Genomic DNA, 9139 nt, shown 5'->3' on the forward strand with positions numbered 1-9139 from the left:
AAAAGGAAAACAGAGTCGTGTGGGTGTTCTTCTAGTAAATATATTGGGGCCCCATCTACGATTCATGAGTGATATAAATTCTAGTGAAAGTTAATGGTCATGACCAGATTGTAATCAGGGGGAATCCAACGTTAATCTACATTATAATAATCATCATTAAATTGGATTAATTTATAATAATCTGTCTATCGATCAAGCTATTCCAAAGCAGAACTCACAACCCTGTAATTATTATTTTAAGATACATCTTCTTTCAATTCTTAAATCATTATTAAATTGTGATCTGTACATGTCTGGTATTGTTAAACCAGAGCACGTTATACTGATCATCACCATTCACTTGAAAAATTACTATTTACTATCTGCTTATCTTGAAAATTGTCAATATATTGAAATAACTGAGCATATCTTCCAGTTCGTTTCTTTTCTGAAAACCTTGATATCGTCTATGACAAGTCACCATTGGTATTGTGATAGACCTCATATGGTCAGTGTAACAAGTCGGGAAATTAATTGAGTGGAAGGTTGTGGATGGTTGCTAATGTATCAGTGGATCACTGCGGGATTAATAAATATAATTCTGCTTACATTTGCTTTTACATTGGTCACTGTCGGCGGCTTAGCTTATAATTTCCAGACTAAATAACACAGTGTATGCAGCATTTTGCAGGATTTGAGTCAATGTAATCCAACACTGATAGGATTAGATTCTAAACTCGAACCTCTTTTCGAAAATTATATTTATTTCATAAAGTATTCATCATCAATTCTGATAGCGGTAAGAGGCACAATCATACATGGATTTGTGATCTATATCTTTGTTCGGGTTGCAGTCTGATATTACACAGAGGGGCATATATTCATGTACCCGTAAAAGTGAGCACTTTCATAAATTTATCTATTTTTTGTGTGGTCCATGCCCTCTCTGGAGCTAGGCCTGTTACACAATGGCGCCCAACTCAGAGCTTTGAAGAGGCCACTGATCGATTGCAGAGATATTGTTGTTCTGTATATTACAGCAACAAAGATAGGAAAAATTTCTGGGAACTTTACTATTGTAAAATTTTTCAATCCCGGTTGTAAACTGTGTTATTATAACCTTCATGAGTCAAAAGTATTATCTTGAGCAATCAAGAATGAATAAAAAACGTGTCACACACGATCATTCAATAATAAAAGTCAGTCATTTAATAAGATTTGAGGGAAAAAGCGAGCTTGAAGATACTTCAGTGTTTCAGGGCTTGAAAATAATTATCATAAAGATCAATTCGAAGGTCATTCCTTCTATTAGTGTTGGTAATTGTGCTAGATTATATGTTAATAATAAATATCTATTCTCATACCTGTATTTGTTCACACATCAACTCGCAACTATAATTTTTGTTCACTTGTCACAATCACTTTGTCCTGAACAAAGCTCAGGCTAGAGCTACCAGAGGACTGTAATTTACTAATTAAATAATCAAATACAAACAAGGGGCAAAATTTAATCTACAATTTGAGCCAGGTTATTTGTACAGTTAAACTCTGCATAAATGAACAATAAAAAAGAGCAAAAAACTCACCAAATTTATTCCAATCTTGACTACTTGCCCTTTGAAGCCTTTATTAGGTGTTTTGGTCAGATTCAGGGTGGGACGAAATCTGGGAAAAGACAGGTTCTGGCTTCTGGGCTGCCTTTTTGCGTTCAACTTGCAAGCTAGGCACTGTGTTTTGAACAAAGCTCAAACTGGATTCTTTATAAATTCAAATCCGATTCAAATCAATTCAATTCAATACTATTTACGCTGTTATATTTATAATTCACACACACGACACTCAAACAATTATTTACAAGAAATTTCCGATCGAAATTACATGACAAACACAATTTTGGTCTTGCAACAAGATGGGCTGATGAAACAAAACAGACAAAACTAGGACGACAAGGCCAAAGCAGCAGGACGGTCAGCGCTGGCACAAACACAAACCTACTATTGGCAGAACTCCAGTCTGGCATTCTGGCACTACAATTCGAATTCTCTGGCCAGACCACACTTATTCCAATTCGCACTTGTTCTGATCAACAATTTCATACACTACAATTGAATCAATTTCTCCGCACATTGTATTATCTTCACGAGTTCACCATGGATGACACCAACCCGAACTCGTTCGTCTCCTATCCGGACGTACATCATTCGGAGCCCGTCGCCAGAGAAGCTGTGATGCCCAATGCATCAGTCCCGCCGACCGCCTCATCTCCACACACCACTCCGTCAATACCTGAAACAGGAGAAAACTTATTACTGGAGGACACCCATGGACCTGCAATGACGGCACAAGAATTCGCCACCCACAGGACATTCGTGGAGGTAATGTCTCAGATAATAGAACATATGGATAGAGAGTTAGAGGAAATGCTGAAAAGGGTCAGAGAGGAGCAGAGGGAAAATGAGCGCAAATGGCAAGAGGAGAGAAACAGGGACAGAGAGGAAATTAGGCAGATGATTCCTAATATGGGGAGCTCTTTCGAGGCTAAACTGGCAACACAGATAACACAGCCGACTACCATGATGGATGAAAAAATCAAGAGCTTCAATATTGAGATCCGAGCCGACATAACCGCCTAAAACCTGGAATTAGAAGGAAAGGTGGCCGCCAAGGTAATGGAACAAACCCACGAGGTAGAAATTCGCCTACAACAATATACCCTTGGGGAGATGAAAAACCCACTCTACCAATTGCGAGGAGCCATAATTTACTTTGGACATAATTCATTCTACCAGATCTGAGGCCACACCAGAAATAGCGTGCACCACACCTATAGAAGATGTAAGCTGCCGCATGGACCCCTGGAACGATCTACCAGAGACCCTGATAGAAAAAACAAATATGTCACCTTTGACTTCAACCCACCTCCAGAAATAGGCCACACCAGAAATAGCGTGCACCACACCTATTGAAGATGTAAGCTGCCGCATGGACCCCTGGAACGATCTACCAGAGACCCTGATAGAAAAAACAAAAATATGTCACCTTTGACTTCAACCCACCTCTTATGCAGTAATCCTGGATCGAGTATGTGCGCAACAACCCCAGGCCTCCTTGAAGTTCAAGTCGAGCAGCATCAGTCCCCGCACTACCTTCTGGATCCACCTGCAAATAGGTCACACCTGATTATTAAAACTGATAGTCCACAGTACCACAAAGCAATAGCAACAAACTTGAAAAATCCACAACTACCATCACAAATCAAACTGAAGCCTATCAAGTTAACAGTGCCATTATCCAAACACCAACCAAGAAGAAAAATGTTTGGAAAAAGGCAAAGACACCCCGCATATGTCCGCTGGAAATCGAATCCGCGTGATCCATATCAGAAATACAAACTGATGTTTGGAAACATGCCTCAACACACTCGGCATACCCGGTGGAAACATGTTCAAAGAACTACACAAATGAAAAGTGGATTCATTTGCGGAAAAGTAAAAGGACATCCCAAACATGAGCGGTGGAAATTAACTGAATCCAACACAACCATTCAGGAGAAAAGGAAAGTTACTGAGAGGATTCATTCACATCGCCAGCATACATGGTTCAAGAAGGCAACAAATAATTGGACTGTCAAAATCAAGGATTATCATGCAGTATTACCCCAATTATTGGAAATAAAACCGGAACGGAGGGCAGCCGACAAAAATTTTAATCAACTTCATTCAAATCTTGGTACAAGTTCCTACTTCAATAATATATTACATTGGATTCCAGCTTGGTGATCGAGATTGTCTTCAATCACAACAATGTCAGCATAACCTAAACGCATCTCATATTATCAATTATTGTAATATTTTTGGAGCCAGCATTTATTCAACTTTAATAATTATCATAAAACTACAGGAAGGATCTTCAATGAAGACAACTTTAAAATAATATCAAACTCTACAGAAGAGTTTGAACAGTATAAACAATCAACAAATGGTAAACAAACAAATCACCTTAAACTACCTCAACTTACCTCCAACGGATATCCATCAGTTTGGCTTCACATCAACTGTATTTCGTCTCAAAGCGACCTGCAAAAATAGAAATTAAGATTAATATCACATCACAAAAATTTGTACTACACTATAGCATCATATATTAGGTTAGTATATTATTAGGTACCGATCCTATCTTTCGAGTTGTTGACCTTCTTTAAACATACAATTCATTTAAAGTCCCCTTGGAATAAAGTGTACTAGCTATTATAATATTTTAAAAATGTTAATAACTATAACTGAAACTGTGGCAAAGCTTCAATTTATTCATTGTATAATGTTGTGAACAGCTTCACTGCAATCCAGTGTGATAAGAAATTTAGATACTGAAATTTAGAAGTTCTATTTTTTCGGCTCTAAATTTTGTAAAATTACGTGAAAATGTTTCAATTATCAGTGATTCGAGTATTTGATTATTGTTTTTCGGCTTTATATCAACATTGTAAAATTCAAAATCAATTTTATATCTGTGTTATCTTCCTCGGATGGTGCGGAAACTTTGGCAGAAATCAAAATTTGAACTTAACCTAATTGTTTGGACTATTTTTTAATATGTAATATGTGAACAAGGCTTGAAGATATATCAAAACTTTGATAACCGCTAAATTTAAGTGAGTAAGAGAAAATGTAAACATAAGATAAACTATGGTGAACAAATATTATCAGAAAACTTACTTTTTCAACAGACAGCTACAAACATGCTGATCATGTATCATGTCAACTTCATAGTTGTGGTATATGTCATATACGCTAATTTTTGACTTATTTTATGGTCCAACAACCTTGAAAAAGAATAAAAACAATTATTTTTGAAAATAATGTGATAAACAATCAAGATAGAATTAATAATAATATTTGCTACATATTATGCTCATTCCATCCTTTCCGTGATTCAATTTGATGAATGTTGATCCCTTTGCTATTGAATGTAAGAGAATTGAGTCTCCGTGTATAGAGATTATGCTACAAGAGTCAAATTGAATCCATTCAATGTGAACTATATGAATAATTATTGATAAAATGAATTCATTCAATGCTTGTTTATTGGTGAAGCGAGATTCCTTTTATATTCGGTTTTTCCAAGCTGAAAAGCTAAACTGTGGCCGTGGTAGGTTTCTTGAAATGTATCAAATTGTGTTGCCTATGAATAGAGAATTCGTATTGAAATTTAACTTATAACATGATGTCATGTTACTGCTACATAATGATTTGAAAGTGAGTCTTCAAAGTCACGTTTCATTTAAATGTACTCTAATTCTCCATTTTTGAGAAAGGACATCATTAGCCACATAGAGAAACGCATTCCACAGCAATCACGTTCACTCTGGAATTAATTTGAATGTCATTACGATGATAAAAAGTAGGAGGGTTGTCTCATAATAAATTATCTCCAAGGTTTAGCTATTAAACTTTGCACTTTTCAGAAAATAGATGATAGCATGGAAAAAGGAGCTCGAACGTTAAATGAAAGGAATAGTCTTACTAGTATAAATAGAATCCAATTATTGTATTCACTTCTGAGACTTCATTCCCATTTCAAGAGACGACCTTAGAAGAAGAAGGGGGAAATATCACAGAAGGGAAGTATTCTACTTCATCCCAGTATGCTTGGAATGGACATGAAGCTTAACAGAAAATGAAATTTTCTTCTCGATTCGACGATGCAGGAAAGGTTATTCGCTTGTTGAGCGTCTCAAAGTTCTGAGAAAACTCACGTTTAGCCAATCAATTTCTGCAGATGTTGACTGAAGCCACATCCTACTATTGGATAGCCGAGTCTATGGCTGCTGAATGTTAATGGCTCTCAAAGGCCTTCAGAAATGGGTCTGTGGTCCATCCTTGTATAGAAAGCCTAAAGATTTCATCGTTTGTAGAAAAGTGTGTATGAACAGAAGTTTTCTCATAAAATGCTCCCGTAACAGGAAAAATAATATTGCAATCATTTATGTTCTAGGACCCTACTTTGTTGTCTCATTTTGAACCTTTCATGAAATGTTGATAAAAGTTTATCATTAGGCCTACTTCGGATATTTCCCCAACAGTACATGATCTCGCATTCATGACCATAAAAATTATTATGCAGTCTGAGAATAACGCCATTAGCCTACATACTGAAGAAATTTTACACTTAATAAAACTTTTGGCAATGGACATTAAGTTATTCTTTAGATATCTGACAGATAATAATTATTAAAATCATGTAAATTGGACAGAATCAGATTCTTAATACTATCAGTATCAAATAGGATAGAATTTCTTTCTAGAAGTTTCAGTTCGTTGAACGCTTGGAACGTATTCAATTATATTCAATTTAACTGGATCAAAATGCAATATATTCACCTTGATTATCCAGTCTCCACGACTGAAAAGGTCTCCTTTGTATTGAATCAATACACTTAATGATCATGATCATGATGCAACTAGCAGTAGATCTAAATTTGTTGCAGTGGATGATGAATAGGCAGCTTGGCAATGCTATTAGTTGCATAATGGTGGACTCTAATTAGACCCCGTCTTGAATCCGCTTTGCTGGTGATTACAAGCCGCTGTGGTCTAGTAGACCTACTAAGCTCCAGTCTTGAGAGTGTGCTTCATGCTCCTACATGCAACATCGATGTCAATTCTTGATTATGGCTGAGATACTGCTCATTGCTACTACGATAAAGATGATTATAAAGTAAAAGGAGTCCCTCAATTTGGGAACTGAATATCAACTTAGAAATTAATCAACTGTTAGTTTTTGTTGAAAATATTCATTTATATACTGTGAGTTCACAAGGATGATATTCATCCACTCATGTTACAAATGACATTGAAAGTTTTGTTTATCAAAATTTGGGAGAAAGAAAGTTTTTCTGGTCTATGCCTGTTGTCATAAGTCAATCATATTATCATATAACTAGCACGTAACCCGTGCTCCGCGAAGGTCTATTTCAAAACTTGACAAACTGAAAACTCGACGTGATGAAATTTCGAAGAGTTTAAAATAGGCCTATAACCATCATCGGTTCAATAAGAATCTATAAGAAAAATTTCAAGTTAATCGGTCCAGTAGTTCAGACGTGATGATGCGTCAAACATAATTTTCCTATCCTGTACGTGTATAATCCAGCTCTTTATTTCATTACTAGCTGGCCCGGCGAACTTCGTACCGCCAAATAGTAAACTTTACATGTAAACTTTAAAGGACCGTAGGAAAGAGTCCTGAAGTCGGATGATGAATTTGACATAAACCTTGTACTGAACATAACAAACACAGCTGAAAAATCATCAAATTCGGTGCACAAATAAAAACGTTATTGAATGTTAGAATTTGAGGCTCGACTTTTATGTATATGGATAGTATAGATTATTTTGATTGACAATAAATTAGATGAATGAAAAACATTGGTAGATAAGGTAATCCTCAGTATGGGATACCCTCATATTAGTATGACATAATTACTTCCAAGAAGACTTCCAGAATATTTTGAAATCTTGGATACATTATACGGTTTTCTAATATCGAATAATTATAACAGTTTGACATGTCGTGTAAACATTTCTATTTGGAGATTGTATGATCAGTAACTAGGATAACACATACCGTTGATGAAAGCATTGTATTAATAGATTAGGAGTAGAAGCCCCACTTACATCATGTATGGATGGACCTGCACGTATTGTAACAGTATGTCTCTATGTAATGTGAGGCATGTTCTGCAACAATGAGTGTCAATATTGTTGAATGTGCTGTCACATAGGCTGGAGCTATGCGTGCAATTCATCCAACAGGTATTATCCCAGCTCGAATATCCTCCATTACTCCGATGGTAAATTTTCCCGATTAAACTCCGATTGCTTGAGAAGGGCTGACATGGATTTGTTGCGCTGCAATTATTAGCCTATCATGTTACAACAGTTAAGTTTGTAAAGTCTCATGATGTAACCTGATTTGTTTTGAAAATTGAACTCTATTGACAATTCATAAACAATACTATCGATAACATATACCACATCAATGTAGCCCTTACTTATTGCAAAAATCAACCTACTAACATAAATGTTGCAGACATATTCATAAACATATTATAACTCTCATCTGTTGCAGAACAGGACGTTGTGATGGATCAATTCATCAAGATTTCATCAGATTATCTTTGGGATTGAGAATAGGGAGGGAATTCATGGTACCAGTAATCGGAAACAGCTTTATATGCGAAGATCACAGTTATTCATAGAGTCGCACAGCACTTGGTAAATTGGAAGTTTCAAATTGTGATTTCACTAGGATAGATTGAATATTTAGTTTTATATGTTAATGTTGATAATTCGTTGATAATATGTAATGCTAATAAAAAAATACAAAGGGCTTTAACATCTTATGAAGATTTAATTCAATGGAATTCTCGTCAATTTGTAAAGTTTCTCTGTTTATACTCTACCGCTCCATCATAACAACTATCTACCACTACTACACCACTTCGCACAATTCTGTTAGGTATTCTACAATCGCAAGTTGGTCTTTGTAAAAGTCGAGAAACTATGCTTGAGAACCGACTTTGAAGTCACTCTTCTAAGATGAGATGTGAATGATGAATGTCAAACTCATAAATTATGATTATTGAGGATAATTAATTTTTTCTCTTGTAATTTGACTGCAATCTAACACTTTGGTTAATGAACAGTTCAATTTTAGCTTGAATTAATAGGTTTAAGTTTCGACACTAAAGGGGTATATCACTCCTTCACAGTATAATTGAGCAAAGCACTGTTACTTTCAGTATCACTCACTAACACTATGCTTAATTTAAACGAGATCTGTAGGCTTCTTTATTTTCAGTCTCCTGACCGTAGTAGAGTTGTCAATGAGGTGTAGAGCTTGAATGTTCTGATGATTATGTAGTCTTTCATGGCTTCTGGCAGCCGTTGTGATCATGACATCGACTACTTTCAACTGCAGGTCCCTGTGGAGGTCGGAGTTTTTGACAAAGTATGGAGCATTGACAGCATTCCTCAATACCTTGTTCTGAATATCTGGATGATGTTTATGTTACTTCTCCTTGCACAGCCCCACAGCTGGATGCCATACAACCACACAGGCCGAAGAATCTATCTATACAATAATAATATTTATTGTA

The 9139-nt window shown here is 36.0% G+C and overlaps 1 long non-coding RNA gene across 2 annotated transcripts; it reads right to left on the minus strand.

The window, feature by feature from the left end:
• Positions 1 to 1776: 1776 nt before the first annotated feature.
• LOC120350105 lies at positions 1777 to 8631 on the minus strand. 2 transcript variants are annotated; one of them, XR_005570609.1, is made up of 6 exons: positions 7656 to 8631; positions 6360 to 6618; positions 4695 to 4801; positions 3998 to 4055; positions 3036 to 3138; positions 1777 to 2265 (listed from the first exon to the last, which is right to left on the minus strand). It is a non-coding gene; the product is annotated as an uncharacterized LOC120350105 (long non-coding RNA). The 2 variants fall into 2 exon arrangements; XR_005570608.1 differs by lacking the exon at positions 7656 to 8631 and having other exon boundaries at positions 6360 to 6758.
• Between the last annotated feature and the right edge of the window lie 508 nt (positions 8632 to 9139).

The sequence above is a fragment of the Nilaparvata lugens genome, chromosome 2 (genome assembly GCF_014356525.2).
Source record: "Nilaparvata lugens isolate BPH chromosome 2, ASM1435652v1, whole genome shotgun sequence".
Lineage (NCBI taxonomy): Eukaryota > Metazoa > Arthropoda > Insecta > Hemiptera > Delphacidae > Nilaparvata > Nilaparvata lugens.